Source organism: Ictidomys tridecemlineatus, chromosome 8, assembly GCF_052094955.1.
Source record: "Ictidomys tridecemlineatus isolate mIctTri1 chromosome 8, mIctTri1.hap1, whole genome shotgun sequence".
NCBI classification, from domain to species: domain Eukaryota; kingdom Metazoa; phylum Chordata; class Mammalia; order Rodentia; family Sciuridae; genus Ictidomys; species Ictidomys tridecemlineatus.
Window position 1 is genome coordinate 92897866 of NC_135484.1, and position 17330 is coordinate 92915195.

The 17330-nt window shown below is 37.2% G+C and overlaps 1 long non-coding RNA gene across 1 annotated transcript; it reads right to left on the reverse strand.

Annotated features, from left to right (window-relative positions):
• Positions 1–1064: 1064 nt before the first annotated feature.
• Positions 1065–12996, reverse strand: LOC144365883 (uncharacterized). The gene is made up of 3 exons (XR_013424613.1): positions 12873–12996; positions 1848–2015; positions 1065–1290 (listed from the first exon to the last, which is right to left on the reverse strand). It is a non-coding gene; the product is annotated as an uncharacterized LOC144365883 (long non-coding RNA).
• Between the last annotated feature and the right edge of the window lie 4334 nt (positions 12997–17330).

Consider the following 17330-nt stretch of genomic DNA (forward strand, 5'->3'; position numbering starts at 1 on the left):
TTGACAGTTTTCATAGCACTGGGAGACATCATCTTCAGTTTAGACATCATCACTGTCACAGTGTCTCCTCCTTTATACACATACACATAAGAGTAGTGATTTAATAGGCAATTAGCATAAGTAAGGAAATCTGAGCTCATATGAAACACACTCATTTTCAGATTAATTAATGTGTCTACCCAATATCTTAGCTATTGATATTCTTTAATGGTCTCACTGGACTCTTGTCCTTCCTCTGTCCATAAAGGTGGCAGGAAGGATGATTAACTTAAGTATGTTATCACTGAGTGGAGAATGACAAGTTTTTGTATGCTAAAGGTAACACACTATCACCAGCTGGGGTGAAATATGGGTATCCCTTTCCCACACTGACACACACAGATTAACATTTTTGGCAAATGTCCAATCACTGAATTGGTAAAGTTGATATTCAGCAAAAAACTGAAGCCCAAATCAAATATTATCATAAAAGAATAAGCTTCTAAAAATAATAAACTGAATTTTTAATCAAAATTTAATATTATCAATTACAAGAAGTATTATAAAAAAAGTATCAGAAGCCCAATTTTAACAGTTTGGCAGGGCATGATGGAACATACCTATAATCTAGTGACTCAGGAGGCTGACAGGAGGATCACAAGTTTGAGGCAAGTCTTAGCAACTTCTTAAGTTGCTGTCTCAAAATATAAAAGTAAAAAGGCAGCTCAGGAGGCTGAGGCAAGAGGATAGCTAGTTAAAGCCAGCCTCAGCAAAAGTGAGGTGCTTAGCAACTCAGAGAGAACTTGTCTCTAAATAAAATAGAAAATAGGGCTGGCGATGTGCCCCTGAGTTCAGTTCCCAGTAACCCCCCCCCCCCCGCCGAAAAAAAATAAAAAAATAAAAAGGGTTGGGGATGGAGCTCACTAATAAAGCGCCCCCAGGTCAAATCCCCAGACTACCCCCCCCCAAAAAAAATGTTGTTTTTATACATACACATTTATTTTAATTAATTTTCAAAAACTACTTTGTCTTATACAAATATGTTTAATGTCTTAAACTTTAGATCTAAAAATGTAGCAGTGGGACATAGATTAAGCTTCAAGGGAAAAATGTCTCGTAATTTCCATTTCCTTCTCACTATGCACCTACCAATTTCAGAATCTTCCTTGGAGTTATGACAGGAGGATCTTTGTGGCTGGAATCATGTGAGAAATGTTTGCCCTTTCTCCATATATCTGTTTCGACACAAAATTTACTTCTTTGCAGGTGATCATTAGTTGTTAGTAAGTCCTGCCATGCTAATATTATAATCTGCAAGTACAGTAAAAAAACATTTCAGTTTTTCAGCAGTCTTTCATAAATGTGACAGCAGATATTCCATGTTGATTGAATAGTTTATATAAGAACATGAAAAATCAATTCCAATGTCTAAGTTAGAAAAACAAATATGATATTTTTAATCCCTCCTGACAGTTAAAAGAATATCTCAAGGAATTTTTTTTCCTTCAAAGTCTACACTATACCAATTAAATTACATAGCTAAAAGTGAAATACAATTCCTGAAGATTATTTTGTTTGATGCCATGAATTATAGCACACCAAATAACTTTGTAAAATAAGTGCAAAAATTACAATTATGATAATGATAGTATTATTGTTTAAATTTTTGTAAAAATTTGTTGGCTCAAAATGTATACTTCAAGTAGTTGATACTTTCAGAATACAAAATCCATAAGAACATGTTAATACTATTTTTATAATGCTTACCTATAAAATAAAGTGGGTATTTGAAGATCAATAACACATTCAAATGACATGCTTAGTGTATGTTACGGGTGTCACATACAGTGTTTACTGTGACAACATACCTGAGATAATCAACTTATAAGAAAGAAAGGCTTATTTTAGATCACTGTTTTAGAGGTTTCAGTCCATAGTATATGATTATGTTTCCTTGGGCCTGTGGCACCATCTGTATTATGGCAGGAGCAAATGCAGGAGCATGTGGTAGAATAGGCATGTTCATCCCGAGGTGGCTGAGAAGCATAGAAAAAAAGATAAGTGACTGGGATCCCAATCTCCTTCTTAAGGGCACCCTCCCAATGACATAACTTCCTTCTACTAGGCTCCACCACCTTCCCAACAGCACAAGGAGCTGAGGACCAAGCCTTTAAAACACAAAACTTTTGGGGGACATTTAAGATGAAAGCTATAATAGTAATTTGTGTGTGCACAGAATGACTGGTCTTATACAAGTTCAGGGATACCCACAATGATGCTGACCAAAGCATTCTGCTGAATAGCCATCAAAGAAACCAAAACCAATGTGCAATTGAAGGTATGAAATAATAATCAAAGCAGAGGCTGACTACAATGGAGGGAAAGTATAGTTTGTGGGACTTATATTTTCTCAAGGGGTCTTATTGGGAGAAGATATAAATTTACAATAGGATAGTTAAGAAAATCTCTTCTCACTGTGAAATACTTATTTTCTTAATTAGTGTGGCTAGAGCCTACCAAATACCAATGTCAGGGGCATCAGTAGTCCCAGCTTTATTCTAAAGTGTCTGTGACCTCAGTACACAATAGGCTCAGATAGACCCACACAGTTGGATGAAAGCTAGGTATCTGAACTTGGGAACATGGTCACGAATTCTTTGGTCGTATTAGATAATGGCTACATGGGCAGAATTTTCGAGTTCTAGCAGCAGGTATTAGGAAGCATGATAAGATAATCCAGCCACAGAAGGGATTGTGATACCAAGCAAGACCCTCAGTCACTCGAAAGGCAAATGTGCAAGTAGGAAACTGACTCCAGAGAGGGAGGTGGTTTGTAGTTCAGAGCAATACCATCCCAGTATACTTGTAAAACCAAGGGAAAATCTGAAAAAGCCCTCTAGACTTAACTCAGTACACTTGATTTTAGTTACTTGCCTTTTACGTCACTAACTTTGGGGGTCATGTAACTAAACAATGTATTACTAGTCTCCTACTAGAATTACTGTAGGTTATTTCTCTGACTTGAGGATCATAATAATAAACCTCTTGACCTGGTTACTTATCAGGGGCTTGAAGGCCACTTTTGTTGAAACCACTGACTTCACTTAGGCCTGTGCAGATATTCAGTGGTTGACTTATTTGACATTAGGGAGTTGAAAACTTCCCTTAGATCATGCGAATGCCATAAATTTCTGAACATGTTTATTGTGAAGAGCTATGAAGAGTGATTACACATGCCTAGACTACTGATTTCTTTACTTCCAATCACTTTTCCCCATTCCTTAAGTGATTTTGCTTCTTTTTCCTATATATATGTATATCCCTATACCCTCTCCTCGGGGAGGTAGATTTAAGACTTGCTCTCTTATCCCCACCCTTCATCACCTCATAAATAAACTCCTTATCTTTTGCAAATCTTGTTTCTTTGTTTGGCATACTGTGTGGCAGGCAAAAATGGGTCTAGTTCAGTAAGAATATTATCTGGTGATAGAGCTTAATTAGGAGATAATTAAGATTTTGTGAGGTTATAAAGATGGGACCCTCATCCATCCATGGCTGGTATTTGAATGAGGACGAGGAGGAGGAGGAGGAGGAGGAGGTGGAGGAGGAGGAGGAACACTAGGGATGCATACACAGAGAGGAAAGGCCATGTGAGTATACAACAAGAAGGCAGGCATCCACATATCAAGGGCAGGAGTCTCTGGAAAAACCAACACTGTCAGCACCTTGATCTTGGACTTCCGACCTTCAAAACTATGAGAAAATAAATGTGTTTACATAGGAAATAATAAGGAATACACACATTGGTCACTGTTCTTGATTACTGATATACAGCTCTTAAAACCCTTGGAATTTCCTAGGTGATAGCTCCTACTCTAATAAGCTGACTTTGTCAGACTCTTGAATAACCTCTTGATAGGAACTGGTTGCTAAGGGAGCCAACTGTGAGATCAGAAGACTTGAACTTTCAACACTGATACTAAAGGCCAATGTTGAAATCAATCTTGCCTGTGTAATGAACCCTCCATAAAAACTGAAGAGGGCAGAGTTCAGAGAGCTTCTAAGTTGCTAAACATGTGGAAGTACTTGGAGGGTATCATGCCCAGAGAGATGCACATCTTACATTTGGCTCTTCATCTGTATCCTTCGTCATAGCTAATCTAATAATTGGATAAATAAAAGTGTTTCCCTTAGTTCTCTGTGTCATCTTAGAAAATTATGAAACCTGTGGTGGGGGCCAGAGTCATAGGAATTCCAATTTATAGCCAGTTAGCCAAAAGCACAAACTGAGACTTTTGATTGGTACCTGAAGTGAAAGAAATTGTTTTGTTTGTTTGTTTGGTACTGAAGATTTAACCCAGCGGGCATTTTACCATCCCCAGTCCTTTCTATTTTATCTTATTTTATGTTATTTTTGAGATGGGCCTTATTGAGTTGCTGAAATTCTCTCTAAGTTGCTGAGGCTAGCTTTGTACTTGTTATCCTCCTGCCTCAGCCTCCCAAGCAGAGGTGTTACAGGCCTGAGCCATCATGCCCAGCAAAGTGAAGCAGTCTTTTGGAACTAAGTTCTTAAACTGTGGGGTTCAAATCTGACTCTATGTAGATAATATTAGAATTGAATTGTAGAACACACAATTGATTTCCACTGAAGAGTTGCTTGGTGTGTGAGGAAATTCCCCATATATCTACTATTTGAAGTTTTCTATATTTTTTGTGTTGAGTATGTAAAAAATAGAAAAAGTAGTTGGGTTTTTGAACCATTCAATCTGTGGCATTTTGTTACATCATCATTAGCAGATGAGTACATATGGTATTCAGTAAATATTTAAAGTATGTCAGTTCTTGTTATTATCTATCATTTTCTAAGCCCTTGAGAGGCTACCACCTCTCCTGTTAGATTCTCAGAATTAAAAGACTGATCCATCCTCTATACTTAACTACCTCTGGACAGTATAGTTCATCATTTCCTATTATCTGAAGATATTTTCAGTCTTGACTTTTATTTCTTTAAATGGTCAGTGTGGTGTTTTTAGAATCTGCACTTAGTAATTCAAATATCGAATTTTTCTGATAGCTTTTTGGAGACTGTTAACTTTTTGTTGCTGTGACAAAAATACCTAAGAAAAACATCTTAAAGGAGGAAAGATTTATTTTGACTCATGGTTTCAGGGTTTTCAGTCCACGGTCAGCTGGCCCCATTGCTTTGGGCCTGAGGTAAGGCTGAATGTCATGGTAGAAGAGTGCAGTGGAGCAAAGCTGCTCACCTCATAGGAGCCAGGAAGCAGAGAGCAAGAGAAAGGGGCTGGGGAAAAATTAGAGTACCCAAGAACCCATTCCCTTTTACTAAGTTTCACCTTCTGCAGTTTCCACCACCTCCCAATAGTCCATTTAAATTATGAATCCATCAGTGGATTAATCTGTACCCCACCTCTGAACAATAATGCATTGGGGGTCACACTTTCAACCCAAGAGCCTTCGGGGAACATTCTAGATTCCAACCATAACAGAAACAAATTTGGAGTAGTACCTGATTACTTATGTTTGCTGAGCACAGAGTTTGAAAACAAAATGCATTGAAGAGGGGCTGGGGTTTTGGCTCAGCGGTAGAGTGCTCACCCAGCACGTGTGAGGCCCTGGGTTTGATCCTCAACACCACATTAAATAAATAAATAAATAAAATAAAGGTATTATGTCCAACTACAATTGAAAAATAAATATTTGAAAAAATGTTTTGAAGATATAGATGTTCCTCACCTTATAATGGAGTTGTGTCCTAATCCACCCATTGTAATTTGAAAATATCTCAATACACCTAACCTATCAAATATCATAACTTAGCAGTACAATACACTAAAGAATATCAATTGTTTACCTCATGATCAAATGGCTAACTGGTAGCTATTGTTGACTAGCTGAATGAATACCATGCTGCATATCACTAGCCCAGGAAAAGATCAAAATTCAAAGTACAGTTTCTACTAGATTTATGTTGCTTTAGTATCATAATAAAGCCCCCCAAATTGTAAATTTAACCATCGGAAGTTGGGAATCATCTGTTCTTACCTCCAGAAAGGATTTACATTTATGTTGAAGTTTGTTCAAACTCCTGAATCATGACCAAGTTTAAAGTCATGAGCTTTTGTGGGTAGTCCATAAGATTCAAGTGAGTTATAATTCATTTCTTTCTTTTCTTTATTCTTTTGGCAGTACTGGGTATTTTCTACCACTGGGCCATGTCCCCAATTCTTTTTTCTTTTTCTTTTTTTCTTTTTTGGTATCAGGGATTGAACTTAGGGGCACTTGACCACTGAGCCACATCCCCAGGCCTTTTTTTGTATTTTATTTAAAGAAAGGGTCTCACTGAGTTGCTTAGCTCCTCGCTTTTGCTGAGGCTGGTTTTGAACTTGCGTTACTCCTGTCTCAGCCTCCCAAGCCACTGGGATTACAGGCATGCGCCAACATGCCCGGTTTATCCCCAGCTCTTTTTTTTTTTTTTTTTAATTTTTGTTTTGGGACAGAGTCTCAATCAATTGTCCAGACAGAACTCAAACTTGTGATTCTCCTGTCTCAGCCTCCTGAGTAGCTGGGATTATAGACATACATCACCAAACCCTGCTCAACAGAGCTATAATTCTACATAGGCTATCCTATTTCCAAGTCAACTTTAATTTGAGAGAATAGCCCTGGTTTACTACAGGGAGGATTCCCAGCCCTTGTTTAAGACCTAGGTTGATTTATCTCCCTTTATTCATAAACATGTGAAATTCTATAGCTACCTTGGGAAATATTGGCCCAAATAGTAACTCTCTAGGTCCTTTTTAAAAAAAATTTTTTTTAGTTGTAGTTGAACACAATACCTTTATTTATTTATTTATTTTTATGTGGTGCTGATACATTCAAGTGTGGCACAAAAATTCCTTAATGTCTTATCATTTGTTACATGCTCCTGAAGTATGTAGTAAACCAAATTGGTATGAAATAGTCAGATGAGAGAAAGGTGAAAGAGACTAAGGGAGGCATAGAAGAGAGAGGGAATTGGGGGCTGGTTTGGTGGTCAGTCAGGTCCATCTCATTTTGCTTCAATACAACTGTGATTTCAGATTGGGCTCCAGGGCCCTCATATCTTACGCATATGAAGAAAAATGGCATTACCAGCAGGGCTAAGAGTAACAACTGTTTCCTAAAGAAATTTAAAGAGCTTCTAGGTAGACTTCTGTAGGAATTCTACTGTAAGTTGTCTACTGTAAGAATTATGTCCTAAAACCAAGTCTTTGGTGGTTTTTCAAACTGTCCTCTTGCTCTCTTCCAGAAAAATCTGAATAAAGTTGACTAACCAATTACCTTCACTCATCTACACACACATGGGTGCTGGTTAAAGAAGAAATTAATGAAAGAAGCAACACACTGCAGGAGAAATCCATGCCACCATCCACACCTACTAACCTATCTTATTTTTTTAAGTATAATTAACAAGAACACATCACCAGAAGTATGAAGAATATTCACAATCTGAACATAAATGCCAAAATAAACAAAACAAAAACAGGAGTAAATGAAGCCATTTTGAGAAAGAGAAGAGAACCTGTTATGCTGATAAACCAGTATCTTCTGAAAAATTTAAAACGGTGTTAGAAAAAATAGAGTGGGAACTATAAAAATTGAATCATCACAAGACACAAAAATTTTTGAAAAGAAAAACAATTATTGAAACAAAAAACAATGAATATTTCTCAGAATGAACAAAGATATAGAGAATGAAAGTGTGAAAAAAAGAAAAAAAAAGGTCAATGGAGGTTCAATCGGAAATGTCAAAACTTGACACAATTAATATGTACTTCAGAAAGAATGACTTGAATAAACAGAGGAAAAGAAATTATCAAAGTGGTGAAATTTATTTCTTTTTCTTTTTCTACAGGTGCACACTATCACACTTGGGTTAAAACTTTATTCAGTAAGTGTAAGTTAAGCCTACAGGTACTATATAGTTTTTTGGGTTTTTTTTTTTTTGTGTGTGTGTGTGTGTGTGTGTGTGTGTTTAAGGTTTTCTTTGTGTTTTAAAAAAATTTTATTTGTTCTTTTTAGTTATACATAAGAGTAGAATGTATTTTGACATATCATACATACATGGTATATAACTTTCCATTTTTATGGTTGTATATGATGTGGAGTTACACTGGTCTCATATTCATATGCAAATATACGAAAGTAATGTCCCATTCATTCTACTGTCTTTTCTATTCCCATCCCCCTCATTTCCCTTCATTCCCCTTTGTCTAATCCAGTAAACTTCTATTCTTCCCTCCTCCCCATGCCCCCACTTATTATGAGTTAGCATCTGCATAACAGAGAGAACATTTGGCCTTTGGTTTTTTGGGATTGGCATATTTCACTTAGCATGATAATGTAATCCAATTTTATCCATTTACAGGCAAATGCCACCATTTCATTCTTCTTTATAGCTGAGTAACATTCCATTGTGTATATATGTGTACCACATTTTCTTTATTCATTCATCTTTTTAAGGCAACTAGGTTGGTCTCATAGTTTAGCTATTGTGAATTGAGTTGCTATAAACATTGATGTGGCCACATCACTATGGTATGCTGTTTTTAAGTCCTTTAGGTGTGTACCAAGGAGTGGGATAACTGAGTCAAATGGTGGTTCCATTCCAAGTTTCCTGAGTGGTTCCATTCCAAGTTTACTGCTTTCCAGAGTGGTTGCATTACTTTGCAGTTCCACCAACAATGTGGAGTGTGCATTTTTCCCCACATCCTTGCCAACATTTATTGTTACTTATTTTTTTTTAAAGAGAGAGAGAGAATTTTTTTTTAATATTTATTTTTTAGTTTTCGGTGGACACAACATCTCTGTTTGTATGTGGTGCTAAGGATCGAACCTGGGCCGCACGCATGCCAGGCGAGCGCGCTACCACTTGAGCCACATCCCTAGCCCCTTGTTACTTATATTCTTGGTAATTGCCATTCTAATTAGAGTAGATGAAATCTCAGTGTAGTTTTAATTTGCATTTCTCTAATTGCTAGATACATTGAACATTTTTTCATATATTTATTGGCCTATGGTCTTTCTTCTTTTGTGAAGTGTCTATTCAGTTCCTTTGCCCATTTATTGATTGGATTATTTGTTTTTTGGTGTTTTTTTGAGTTCTTTTTTTTTTTTTTTTTTTTTAAGTTGGGGGTTGCTGAGGGCCATTACCAAGTAGGAATGACGCATCGAAATTTCCTTGCCAAGCGTACCCCATGCTGCTTAGAGGACATTCGATGGGACATTGCATGCATGCTTTAATAAGGTGACCTTGCTCAAGGACCAAGGCGGATCCGGGTTTAGAGCTGATCAGGTTTGAGGAAGTAACCGGCTCCTTGAGTTTAAGGCGTTGCCAGTTTAAGATAATGGGTTTTAGGGAAGTTGGCGGTTGAAGATTATTGCTGGGATTAGGGTGTTCCTGCTGCTTGTTCCCGTTGAGTTCTCGTGAGATTAAAATGGGATTTGGAGATAGCCTCGTGGAGTAGGTGAATTGTGCGGGAGACAGAACGCGATTGCCCCTGGACCTGTGTGGAGGTGGTGTGAGAGCTGGAATAAAGAATTGCTGTTTGAATCTACAAAGCTGTGTGGTGGCTCGTGATTCTGGTGCCAAGCATTGACCTTGGCAGGGGGTATCAGGGATTGAACTCAGGGGCACTTGGCCACTGAGCCATATCCCCAGCCCTATTTTGTATTTTATTTAGAGACAGAGTGTTACTGAGTTGCTTAGTGCCTTGCTGTTGCTAAGGCTGACTTTGAACTTGTGAGCCCCCTGTCTCAGCCTCCTGAGCTGCTGGGATCACAGGCATGTGCCACCACACCAGCTTGAGTTCTTTATATATCCTGAAGATTAATGCTCTACTGAGGTGCAGGTGGCAAAGATTTTCTCTCATGCTGTAGGCTCTCTGTTCACCTTCTTGATTGTTTCTTTTACTGTGAAAAAGCTCCCACCAGCTGGCTTGGCTGAGGAGATGAGCTGGGTTTAAAGGAGCTGGCTGCAGCAATAACTAAGAAAATGGCAAAGAAACCATGCAAACATTGAGTTTCTAAGGTTGAGGGTAGTATGGCTCTGCAATCTTAAGGGTCGGCTCCATGATGGACAGCACTGGAAAAAGAGCAAGAGCACCCAGAACCCCTCTATTCATTAGAGAAAAGACATTTGCTAGAATATTCCATCCAAATAAGGCAAGGGATAGGGTTTCAAAAGGTGGAGCCTTGCTTTGTGATGTCTTGTTGTCAGCAGATTGATTGATATCTTGGAGTCACATGCATCTCAGGTGCTGTGTGGGATCACAGGCAAAGTGAGAGAAAAAGCATACTTAGGTTGCATAGCCCAATCAGCACACAAAGCCAGACTAGTCCCCTCATATCACTCAAATGAGCATAGCTCATACACACAGCCCATGTGTGGCTCACAACAAGAAGCTTTGTAATTTGATACCATTCCATTTACTGGTTTTTGATTTTACTTCTTGTGCTTTAGGAGTCTTGTTAAAGAAGTGGGTTCCTAAATTGACATGTTGGAGATTTGGCCTACATTTTCTTCAAGTAGGTGCAGGTCTCTGTTTAAGTGCCTAAGTCTTTGATCCACTGTGAGTTGAGGTTTGTGCAGGGTGAGAGATAGGGGTCTAATTTCATTTTGCTATGGATTTCCAGTTTTTCCAGCACCATTTGTTGAAGAGGCTATCTTTTTTCCAATGTATGCTTATGGTGCCTTTGTCTAGAATGAGATAACCGTTTTTATGTGAGTTTGTCTCTGGGTCTTCTATTCTCTACCACTGATCTACAAGTCTGTTTTGGTGTCAATACCATGCCAATTTTGTTACCATAGCTCTGTATTATAATTTAAGATCTGATATTATGATGCCTCCTGCTTCTCTTTTCTCACTGAAGACTGCTTTGGCTATTCTGGGCCAATTAAGAATATTTTCCCAAGTGAATTTCATGACTGCTTTTTCTATTTCTGTGAATAACATCATTGGAATTTTAATGGGAATTGCATTAAATCTCTATAGTGCTTTTGGTAGTATCGCCATTTTGGCAATATTAATTCTGCCTATCTAAGAACATGGGAGATCTTTGCATTTTCTAAGGTCTTCTTCAATTTTTTCTTTAGAGTTCTATAATTTTTTGAAGAGATCTTTCACCTCAAAGAGATGAAATTTCTTAAGACTGAAAACAATAAATTTTTAAAACTGGCTGGGCAGGGTGGCACATGCCGGTAATTCCAATGACTCAAGAGGCTGAGGCAGGAGGATCACAACTTCCAAGTTCAAGGCCAGCCTCAGCAACTTAGTGAGGCCCTAAGCAACTTAGTAAGACCCTGTTTAAAAATAGAAAATAAAAAGTGTTGGGGATATGATCAGTTGTAAAGTGCCCCTGAGTTTAATCCCAGGTACCCCCCCCCCAAAAAAAAGAATTTTTAAACTTAAAATATCTGTGGGGTATGAAGTAGGTATATAACAAGTAAAACAGATTGTTTTTCCATATTTTTACTTGTGCATTATAGTTGAACATAATGGTGGGATTTGCTAGTACATATCTGTACTTGCACACAGTGCAACAATATAATTTGGCCAATATCATTCCCCAGTATTTTCTCTTTCCCACCCCTGATCCTTTCCCCTAGTGACAAATAAAATATTTCATACACACATGTCCTCATTATATTTCAGATTACCAGGGATAAAGACAAAAGTATAGAAGTTTCCAAAAAGAAAATTCAGGTTCACTTACGGAATAGTGATAACCCAGCTGTCATCTGTCTTCTAAGTAGTAATAATGGATATGAGCAGATATTGAAGAAAAATGTTTACAAAATTCTGTGTGAAATCATTTTGAACTTATAATTTTATGCCCAAATTATCAAACAAGTGTGAAGACAAAGAACATTTTTATACTTGCAAGAATTCAGAAAACTGACCTCTCAATCATCTTTTTTGAAAATGTTATTTAAATACATAGTTTAGCAAAACATGTAATCAAACTGAAAATAAGGAGAAAACATGGAAACAATTAAACTAAGACAGGGAAAAATTAGGACAAAGTTTGTCCAGAAGTAAGCAAAAAATAAAAGAGGTCCTGGAACACTACTGCAACAGAGAGCAATTTAAACAGGCTGGAAATTTTTTTTTCCCCCAGGCTGGAAAACCAGCATGTAATAAAGAATTATGATTATTTTATCAGCAAAGCAATAGAAAAGCAATCAGAATTATCTGTAAGCAATAAAAGATTTATAAGAATGATGGTTTAAATAACAAGCAAACTAAATAAGGGAATGATTTGAATAGCTAATTAAATGTAAGAATATTTTTATCTTGATGCAGGGTATTAATGTTATAACAAAATATAATCTTACTTTGCTTCACTCTGAAGTAAATATTATTAACATTGTCCAAATACTCTTGGGGTTTCAATTTTCAAAATCATTCTATATGTAACACAGAAATCTTCATTTTGGTTGCAGAATGATTGAAATAAATAAACTCATTTAATTACATTATTTAATTCCTAAAAGTTTAGTGGTGCAAAGTTGGGAGAAAAGAAGGAAGAAAATCCAAGAGAAACTTATACAGTAAGAAATCAGTACATAGTATGTCACCTGATTGAACGAGATATTAATGTTGAGGAATATGTTAATTACTCACATAATCCTCCCAACAATCCTTTGAAGTACTCAGATTTTCTCCATTTGAGAGAGAGTAAAACTGCTCCACAGAGGGTTAAATAACTTACCTAGGAATGGTGGCTGACAAGTCAAAATCAAACAACTACTTAATTAGAAGACGTGGATGGGAAAATTGGAAAGGATGAAAAATAATTTGTATTAGAAATCAATGTATAGTGTATGTTACCTCAGATTGATAAATCCAGAAATAATAAGCTATTTAGAGCTATGTAGATTCTAGGGCAATTAGTAGAAGAACTAGGGGCAGGGCAGCAGAGCACAGTCATACATTGCTGAACAGCAGGTATGTGTTCTAAGAAATGCATGGTCAGGGATTGAATCCTTGCGTGAACATCACAGGGTCTAGTCAATCTTCAATCCAGGTCATTTAAAGTTTCTCAGTCTAGTATAGACCTTTATAGTATTTTTATTAATTTAATTGCCTTCCATGAAGCAGATCCTTTAGCATATTCTGTCACTTTCTTCTTGCTCTTCAAGATTATAGCTATGGCAGATTGGAACATGCCTGACTGGCAAACAATAACCACCCCTGATTTTTCATTTTTGTCCTCCTTCATCACTTTTAATTTTGTTTCCATATAAATCAAAGAAGTATTTTACCTTCAAAATTAGAATGGATTTTGTATACCTAGAGGCCATTTTGAACAAAATAACACAAGATTAAATCAAGCACAAGAGACAATGATGATCTCAAGGGACACAGTAAACACAAACTGTAGGGGGTTGCTGATGACACAATACTGCATACTGTTTTTCCTTTTTTCTTTCTTTCTTTTTTTTTGTGGGGGCGGGGTGGTGTGAGGTATCGAACCCAGAGGTGCTTAACCACTGAGCTACATCCCCAGCCCTTTTTATTTTTTATTTTGAAACAAGGTCTCCCTAAGTCCTGAGGGCCTCATTAAGTTGCTAAGGCAGGCATCAAAACTGCAATACTCTTGTCTCAGTTTCCCAAGTCACTGGGATTATAGGTGTGCACCACCACACCCAGCCACATACTTACTGTCTTATACTAATTCTTTTTTAGCAAGTAGAAAGAGCACATTATAAAATAATGTAGAAAGTATAAGAAGTTTTATAACATAAGTTTTATAAAACATAAACCAGTAATGTTTGTTATCATTTCCAAATTTTATGTACTATACATAATTGTATGTGCTATACTTTCATATGACTAGCAGTGCAATAGGTTTGTTTCCAACAGCACCACCACAAGCATATAATAAATATATTGTACTACAATGTTAGGATGATTATGATGGCACTAGACAATAGAAGTTTTTCTACTCCATTATAAACTTCTTGTGACCATCTTCATATATGCAGTTTGTTGTTGACTTAAGCCTCATTTTGTGGTGAATGACTGTGTTTTCTATTTTGCTTTTTAAACTTTATTTATTTATTTTTGCATCATTGAGCATTAAACCCAGGGTCACTTTACCACCAAGCTACGTCCTTATTTTTTATTTTGAGACAAGGTTTCGTTAATTTGCCCAGAGTGGCCTCAAACTTGTGGTCCTTCTGCCTTAGCATCCAAAGTTACTGGAATTACAGGTGTGCCCCACCACAACTATTTTGCTTTTCATCTTAAGCCATTATATATAGAAATTTACTCAATACATATATAATATGTCTTAAAACTTTTAACTGTCCTCCCTCTAAGCTTCTTACCCACACTTACAGCTATTTAAATGTTAGCTGGGTGTGTTGGTGCATACTTGTAATTTCAGCTACTCGATTTAGGCAGGAGGATTGAAAGTTCAAGGCCAGCATGGGCAGTTTAATGAGACTAAAATTTTAAAAAAGGACTGTGGATGTAGCTCAGTAATAGTGTGCCTACCTAGTATGTATGAGGCCCAGGGTTCCATCCCCAGTACTGCAAATATAAATAAACAAACAAACAAGTAAATAAACAAATAAAGCAAGCAAGCTCTAAGGAGATTATAAAGATTGAGCAATTTGGCAATTGTGTGCTCCATGACAATAAGGATGTAAACAAAAATATAAGCCCATCACTGGAGTTGACAAAATTGTGTTGGGCGATAAGGAAACATTATGTGATGCTGCCAGTGAATCAATCAAATGTGATAGTAACCATGTGGTTTTGATAAAAGACCCTACCTCTTCCCAATTGTTTTCTGGGACTTGTCCCACCCCAAGCCAGGATGATGCAAGAGAACATGAGGGGGGAAAAATGTAATACTCTTCAGTAAAAGCACATATTCAATATTAGAGTATCTGTTCTTTCATTTACTTTGTGGTATTCGGGATTGAACTTGGGGCCTTGCAAGTGCTTTACCACTGAACTATATTTCTAGTCCCATACATCTTCAAGTAAAAGAAAATTTTGTTTGTCTTGATGATTTTGACCTTGGGACTGAACCAGGTGTCCAATCTTTCCTCTTCTGCACTATGGGTGGGTTGGAGAAGCTACTACAGTGTCCCACATTCTCAACTTTCTTTAGCTTCATGCCAAAGCCAATGTCTCGGCTTGGCACCAGAATCACGAGGCACTCACAGCTTTGTAGGTTCAAACAGCAATTCTTTATTCCAGCTCTCACACCACCTCCACACAGGTCCAGGGGCAAAACGCGTTCTGCCGTCTACCCGCACAATCCATCTACTCCACCAGGCTATTTCCAAAATCCCATTTTAATCTCACGAGAACTCAACAGGAACAAGCAGCAGGAACACCCTAATCCCAGCAATAATCTTCAACTTCCAACTTCCTTAAAACCCATTATCTTAAACTGGCAACGCCTTAAACTCAAGGAGCCGGTTACTTCCTCAAACCTGATCAGCTCTAAACCCGGATCTGCCTTGGTCCTTGAGCAAGGTCACCTCATTAAAGCATGCATGCAATGTCCCATCAAATGTCCTCTAAGCAGCATGGGGTACGCTTGGCAAGGAAATTTCGATGCGTCATTCCTACTTGGTAATGGCCCTCAGCAGCTTCAGTTATTAGAAAAATAAAGAATTTGAATTAGAGAGTGAAATAACAGAAGTAGTATGGTGGGGATGGAGAGGGGAGAGCCAAGAGGGGATGAAGAAGTTTGTAGAGATCCTAAGGGAAGGAGAGCAAAAAAAGGATACCAAGAAAAGGAAGCTCCACTGCTCACATGCTACAGATGGGATGACTGATTGGTAAACATTCAACCCTGTATTGGTGTTTGATCATCTCTCTCTGGTAATGGCAAAACTTTCTTTACCTTCTGAACACTGGGAACACAGTTGACATTTTCATATTTTATGATATAATCAATTGTAATTTAGTATTTCAGTTTTTTGTTTTGTTTTGTTTTTGTGGTGCTGGGATTGGAACCCAGAGCTGCATGCATGTCAGGAAAATGCCCTACCACTTAGCCACATGCCCAGCCCCTGTAATTTAGTATTTCAAAGGATTTTAAAAGTGAACTTTTAAACAATGAAGGTCACATCTGCATTGGCTGAATGGACTGTTTATACCCTGCTGTTTGGGCTTACAAGAACTCCCTGAACACATGCTTCACATTTTGAACATGAAAGGAAGGCAGAATGGAAATTTCTGAGAACATGTTAAGAAAGTGTTGACAAGAGAGTATTCTGAGATTAAATCACACAGTTGCCTGATGGAATAGAAAGTTTGAGTATGAAAGGAGAAGATGAGATGGTATAATGGTTGAAGCAAAAAAGCTTCACAGACCTAAGATTGATTAATTTCATAGAGTTGATATAGATTAGTCGAGTAGCCCTGTGGGTTCTAAGGATAAACAAAATAGCACATTAAGTCAACAAAAATGTAACAATTTGGGTTGGGGCTAGTAGCTCAGTGGCAGAGCGCTTGCCTAGCATGCGTGAAGCACTGGGTTTGATCCTCAGCACCACATAAAAATAAACAAATAAAATAAAGACATTCTGTCTATCTACAGCTACAAAATTTTTTTAATGTAATAATTTATTTAATGCCTTTAAGTCTCTATTCCTGGAACAAACACAGTGTTTACCATTACTCCTATTTCACAGATGAGAAAAGAGACTGATAACCTTTCAAGGTCACACAGCTTGTTAGTGGTACAGGCAGGTTTCAAATGTGAATCTTCATGATTCTAAAATCTATGCTTTTAGTATGTATATAGTGTATATTTAGAACAGGAAACTTGGAAAATGAAGTTGCACATTAAGTGGTCAATAAATCTATGTGAGGTTTTATAAGTTTTAAATTATTTTGCAATATCAGTTTGTGATAGTTACACCAAAAGAGTGAAGAGTTACCAAATATTTTGAGAGAAAAAAAAAAAAAACAACTCAACTGTCTTAATGCACAGAAACACTGAGTACACTCAGACCTAATCCTTGTTTTTTTCCTTTCTTTATTTTTTTCTCTCTCTCTTTTTTTTTTTTTTTCATACTGGGATTGAACTCAGGGTTTCAACTTGCTATGCAAATGCTATACAACTGAGCTACACTTTATCCCTTTTTAAAATTATTTTATTTTGAGATATTTTAATTTTGATTATCTTTATCTTGATAAGCCAGCTGGGGCTTCAAAATTGAGATCCTTCTGTCTCAGCCTCCAGAGTACCTGGGATTACAAGTGTGTGCCACAGTGCACAGCTTATTATTTGTTTTAGTGGATGTGGAAAGATTT